This window comes from Prinia subflava, chromosome 5 (genome assembly GCF_021018805.1).
Source record: "Prinia subflava isolate CZ2003 ecotype Zambia chromosome 5, Cam_Psub_1.2, whole genome shotgun sequence".
NCBI classification, from domain to species: Eukaryota; Metazoa; Chordata; class Aves; order Passeriformes; family Cisticolidae; genus Prinia; species Prinia subflava.
This window is the reverse complement of record NC_086251.1, coordinates 10,812,346-10,819,359: the sequence shown is the minus strand read 5'-3', so window position 1 is coordinate 10,819,359 and position 7,014 is coordinate 10,812,346.

The window sequence follows — 7,014 nt, the reverse complement described above, 5'->3', positions numbered from 1 at the left end:
GGGACACCTTAATAGTATCGTAAGAAATTAATTTTATCTTGTCACTCTAACGCAGTCATCAGCTGAAATTAGGTAGCTATACAGGAATTAAAAAGCAACTTAGGACAAAACTACTGGAAATTAAATTCAGGTCCAGTATTCATGTCAGTCTGTATTCTAGCCAGAAAGTTTTTGTAACAAAAGAACAGGTTTAATTCATATTTTGTAACTTTTAGAGGCATTCCGCTGTAGGTTGACAGTACAAAACTTCTGTCTTACTGTATGAAAGTAGCCATAAGGCAGAAAGCCTCAAGTCCCTGTTTCCTGGCACCTTCCCCTGCTTCCCACACCCACCCAACCCAGAGCAGCAATGGGCAGCCTGATCATAGAATGGTTCAGGTTGGAAAGAAACTTAAAGATCATCCAGTTCCAACCCCCCTGCCATGGGCAGGGACACCTTCCACTAGACTAGGTTGCTCCAAGCCCCATCCAACCTGGCCTTGAACCCTTCCAGGGCTAGGGCAGCCACAGCTTCTCTGTGCAACCTATGACAGTGTCTCATCACTCCCCTGGTCAGAATTCAAGTTTCTCCCACTTTCAGATGAATCCCCTACCCACCCCGAACTGCAGGCCTTTGGCAGAACACCACAATGGGTCAGACACTGTGCACCTCTCCTCTCTTCTGACCACTTGCCTCCTGGTTTAGATTTGAGTGTTACTACTTTGTAGGCACTTTGTAGTAACTCAACCTATTTTTAAGTTAGACAGAGCTAATGAATCCTCCCTCATTTGAAAGAAATTGTAATGCTTGGTGCTAAAATGCAGATAATTTAAAGATAAATTTTATTCTATGGAATATTCATTAGAAACACAGCACAATAAAGTTTTTCTACAGACATTCTAGGATGAAATACTTTAAACATTAAGACAAAGCAAAGGGTAACTGAAACAGAATCGGCTCACAACCGGGGCAGTTTATATTTACTGAACAAATACTTCGCAGGAAAGGAGTAACAAAGAAGTATGTGGAATTTAGTGAAGACAGAGCCACTAAGACCTGCATAGGGAAACAACCTGCAAGAACAAAGCTAAGCAGCTCAAAGCCAAGCCTGGTCACTGAGTTAATGCATGAAAAAGCAACATCCATATCCACCAATATACTTTTTATTCATTTTTTGGTGTATTTCACCATATGTGTCCAACTGAGAAGTAGTAGGAAGAGCACTTTGAATGTGGCGTGGGTAGGCACAGATGGAGGCTCTCCAGCAGCATATTGAGTGGGTTTGGCCACCCAGAGCAGCTCCCAACCCATCCATACCCCTTTCCCTGAGATCCTCCATAGGAAACAATAAGAATCACATTTTTAAAGTCACACAACCTATTATTTTTTATCAGCCACCAAAATGCTGACCAGTATAAAATTGAAGGCAAGGCATACACCAGGGATTAAAAACATATACAAAGCAGTGTTTCAAGGGTGGAATCTGCCTATGCAGATGATCAGCTTAAGGAATACATAGCTCTAATTTTTATCTAAACCTCATTTTAAAGAATTATAGTGGAGAGCAAGTAATGCAAAGAAATTAACTTATCTTCAGATGCTTTGGAAAAAGAAATACACATTAAGAAATACAGGCGATCTTATAAGGAAACAATTAATCATAGTGTAGAAATTTGGTAATGAACAATTTTCAGTGTAGTGATAACAAATTGTTTCTTTTTAATATCGTGATAAAGACTGCACATCTCCTAAGTTTTGGGTAGAATTTTCTATTTGTATAAATTAGCACACTAACATCCTGGATGCAATGAGCTGATTTTAAATCATGTTGTACCTATGCCAGATAGCTTTTTTGGCACATTCTCTGAAATTACTAGGTCACTGCATGAAACCAATTTTTTCCTGCACATGGAGCTTTAATGGTGAACAGAAGTGTTATGTTTGCTTTGTTTTAGCACACCATTCGTCAGCACTGTCTAACACTTTATGTTGTTCTTTGTCCCCAAAATGCTGCAGCAGAGCAAAAATTTGTATTTTTATTCGTATTTTGAAAGAGTATAGACACTACTAATCTATGGGTGCCATAGTTTCAGTAGAATTGACCTTTAATTGTACTTTTGAAAAGCTCTTATAATTAAAAGGCAACTGACTCAACAGGCTTTGGAAGAGTCCTTATTACTGGAGTAAGTGAGGAATCCCAGCTTTATTTTAACCAGTTTGTATCTTGGGAGGAAAAAGGGGAAGCACATTAACTGATTAGGATTTATCATCAAACTGATCTATCAGATATCAAGCCTTGGGCTTTAGGATTTTTCCTTTTGTTTGTTTCTCTCATGGATTTTTGTCCCATCTGTTGCTAAGAAACCATAATGACCTAAGCTGAAGAGAGAGAGAAGTTGCCATGCGCGGGGCGGGGGAGTGCACCTGGCTGCACTTCTCTTACCTGAGGGTTTCTCTCGGAGCAGCAGACATACCTTGAGAATTGGGTGTATCTCCTAGCTCTCGCTGGCAACTCCAGAGGAGAATGGTTGAGCTGCTGCTCACTGAGGGGAGAATTGCTGCTGCTGGAGCCAGCCCTGTCCTGCTTCTCCTGCTGTGGGTGAACCTTTGCTCTTTGCTCATGAGAGCAGCTATTGAACTGGGACCCTATTAACACCCTACCCCACAAAAAACAAAACACAAAAAACAAAACACAAAACAAAACAAAACAAAAGAGAGAGAGAGAGAGAAGAGACCTTTAGCATCTGCTCGGGTGCTTCAGAGGAAACCCTGGGACCCGGAGCCTCCGGAGCCCCTACCTTCTCCCAGGGAGCCTCTCCCTCCATGTTCAGGAGCCAGGCTGCTACTTGCCCGGCCCTCACCGTGTCTCTGCTACTACTCTGGGTTTTTGCTGATGTCCTCCAAGGGGACCAGGCACTTTGCAGGATACTGGGGAGGAGAGCAAACATACCAGAACCTGGTACAAACTGCCACAGGGCATGAAAATGCAAGGAAAAAATTTTGAGGACTCCTAGGACAAGGCAACAACCTATTTAGCAATGCTCTATAGAAGACAACCATCACAATTCTTAAGCAATTGCAATCTTTTATCATGATGATATTTTTTTCCTTACCTAGGCATATTCTTATTGTCTAATTACAATTACTCTTGCTATATCATTTGAGAACATCCTCACATTTATCTAAAGCTATTGCTGTACACAATTAAACTGCAGTGTGATCCAAGCCTAACATCACCAGCAGCTCAGACGTGTTCTATACATGGATGTCAGCAAAACCTTTGACACTCTCTCATGGCATTCTCCTGGAAAAGCTGGCAGCCCACAGCTTGGACAGGTGCACTGTTTCCTGGGTTCAGAACTGGCTGGATGGCCAGGCTCTGAGAGTTGTGGTGACTGGTGCCACATCCAGTTGGCAGCCAGTCACCAGTAGTGTCTGTTACAGGTTTGGGAGGATGCCTGTGTACAAAAAAATCTTAAGACAGAGTCAGAATAGCAAAGCAATTCAATTTTATTAGTCACGTTAGCAACAAATTTCTGAAGTTTAGTCCTACCAGTTAACAAGAAGTTCTTCCATGTTGTCTTCTTGACAGGCACAACCGCAGACCAAATATGTCAGCCTCAGACCTGTTTTCAGTCCCTGACACAGCCTCCCCCAGGGATCAGTGTTGGGCCAAGTCCTGTTTAATATCTTTACTGATGATCTCAATGATGGAATTGAGTCTGCTGTTAGCAAACTCACGGATGACACCATGTTGGGTTAGTGTTGATTGCTGGAGTGCAGGGAGGCCCTGCAGAGGCACCTGGACAGGCTGGATTGATGTGCCAAGGCCAATGGCATGATGTTCAGCAACACCCAAGTGCTGGGTCCCCCTGCACTGCTACAGGTGGGGGCAGAGTGACTGGGAAGGAGCCCAGCAGAAAAGGATTTAGGGGTGCTGGTCAACAGTGGCTTAACATGAGTTAGCATGCGCCCAGGCAGCCAAGAAGGCCAGGGGCATCTTGACATCTACCAGAAATAGTGTGGCCAGCAGGATCAGAACAGTGATTTTCCCCTATACCTCGAGTCCTGTATCCAGTTCTGGACCCCTTAATTCAGGAACATGGAGGTGCTGGAGCAGGTCTAGCCAAGGGCAACAAAGCTCCTGAAGAGCCTGAAGTGCTTGACTTATGAGGAGTGACTGAGGGAGCTGGGGCTGTTCACCCTGGAGGAGGCTCACAGCTGACCTTTACACTCTCAGCAGCTCCCTGAAAGGATGCTGCAGCCAGCCGAGTGTCAGCCTTTTCTCCCAGGCAACCAACAACAGGACAAAACGACAGAGTCTCAAGATGTGCCAGTGGAGGCTGAGGTTGGACACACCAAGAATCTCTCACAGAAGGGGTGATTGGGCATTGGAATGCGCTGCCCAGGGAGGTGGTGGAGTCACTGTCCCTGCAGGTATTTAAGGAAAGACTGGATGTGGCACTCAGTGCCATGGTCTGGTTGACAAGGTGGTGTTTGGCCATAGGTTGTACTCAACTTCAGAAGTCTTTTCCAGCCTAATTGATTCTGTGATTCTGCAATACTTTTGTGAAGGAACAGACAAATACAGCTTCTTAGGAACCCCACATCTATCATAGACATGACTGAAAAAACCCTTGCTACTACAGGCTCTTAGCTTCAATAAGGAAACAGTCAGGAGCCTGCCAAAAATAGTAAGTATACCAAGAGTTTTGCATCTTAAGCTGTTTGCTTATGCTGAGGGACAGCTCACTTTTGCACTTCTTGAAGGAAAAAAAAATTCCTCAAAATCATACAGAAAACCGCAAAAACATGTTTAATTTTCTTCTACTGTTTTTTTCCCCACTTCTGAGAAACATTTATCTTTATGATGCCAGCTACAAAAACTACAATTTCTTAGCGATAGATTGAGGCCTTCTGGAGGCAAACTATTTGTTCTGTTTTTGCAAAATACAATAGGATCCCAATTCTTAGAGGATTTCGGGAGGTTGTGGACTGCTCTAAAAACCATCTACCAAGATTTTGTGGAAAAATCCTCAAATACTCATCAAAATTAATATTTGCTTTAGTTTCATTGTATGTCTAATTATGTATGATGACCAGTGCCTAAGGTGCACAGTGCAGGTCCACAACAATCCAATTTAGCATTCTGCAATAAGGAAAAAAGTCTAAAAATGCCTGAGCCTCAAATGGCTCTCAATGACCTTTACGTGTGCATTTTAATTACTCTTTCTGACACTGCTTGGCTGCTCTGTCCCTTGCTTTCTGTATTTTTGTGAAGTCAGGGGAAGGCAAAGTAGGCCACTGTATTTCACTGTCATTCGCAAGAATGGAAGGTAACACGTGCAGTAAACAGTGGGCATTTTCAAACTTGAATTCAAACCCAGGACTTCTAAATGCCACTGCAATGCCAGGAATCAATAAATTCCTAACTTTTGCCTTTTGCTTACAGCCACTTGAAGTGGGTGGAAGACCTGATGACTTATTTCCCTGCTGTTAGCCATCTAGTCTCCAGCACCTATTAGATTTTATTCAGACAATGCTACTGTATTGCTCAGGCAGAGAAGCAGAGCTGCAATTAGATAAGAATCAGGTACAGGTAGTTTTACTTTCTTTTAGAATTAGATAACTCAGTCTTGCATTGTTCAGGAAGGTGACTTCATGGTGGGGTTGGGAAGGAGGTGCTTGGTTGTTTTAATTTTCCCCCTCTACAGATCTATCTTCTAGAAAGCTGGGAGAAATCAGAAAGAAATACAAAAGAATGTACGTCTGAGTGCCTAAAACAGTTTAGATGGAAAAAAAAATCAGTAACTTCACACAAAACCCTGAGTTTTGTGTGAAGTTATTGAAAAAGTAACTTGTGAGTTAAAAAAAAACCCTCTAAGCAAGTAATACCTAGAGCCATGTTTGCATTCTATTCTATCAAATGAGATAGGAAACAGGAAAATAAAAATATTCTATTTAAGAAAATTGTTGGGGGGAGGAATACAGCATGAAAGTTTACTCTAGATGCAGAAAACAACTGTTTTAATATCACTGTTTCTCCACAGGGCACCATTTCCATGTAAGGCACTAAAACACTGAACACAGACATCCAGCAATATGGGAATGTATCCATCTTTCTCCAGCTTTTATATTAACAGAAGCTATTCTTTAGACAAGATTTATCAATATATCAAATTATACAGTTACACAGATACATATGTCACATAGAGATCTGAGGATTGCTCAGTTTGGAATTAATAGATGCAGATTTTTAAGCCTTGCAATGTGTGACAAGGTTTTTTGGGGAGGAGGGAGTGGGAAAAACTATTGGCATGTGTCTGTGCAGACTTATTTAAACCTTTGTTTACCAATAAAATGCCCAGTTTACTCATCCCTGTCCCCCAAAATCCCAAATCACTACACAATAAAGCCCACAAAGGGGAGGTATACAGAGCTTGTTTTACTTTTTATGATTTTGTCACTTGAAACCTGACGTGCCTCTAAAGCAAAAGGAAACAGTAACACATCAAAACTTCAAATTATTTCTAACCTTATTTTGAAGGGCAGTTTTATTGATTTTCTTTATGATTAGAATTAGCAATCAATTTTATCCTGGAGCCCACTTCTGAATCTCAGATGTCTTTTGTTGAGTGTGCCATCTTAGAATCCCCAGACTGGGGACAATTCATCAGTGAAAGTGAGCACTGCAACCTAGACTTTGCTCTGAAACTCATCAGGATTTTAGAAGACAAAGAATCACAGACACTCAAACTGCACTGTATACGCAATTTCCCTGTAATTCCAATGTTTACGTACCAACTGTGGTCTCACCCTTTCCTTGTATCAGTTCAATTCCAACTTTGCTTTTTGACTTCCTTCAATGTCATAAGACAGGTCATGGAAACTATTTGATTTTTAAATAAAACTGAAAATGTGTTTTTATTTCAAGTGTTAGCTGTCATCCACATCAAATTTTCACATATATTCCACGTATTTTCAATTCACAGTCCAGCCTACTTAAATTTAAAAAAAAAAATCAACAAAACCCC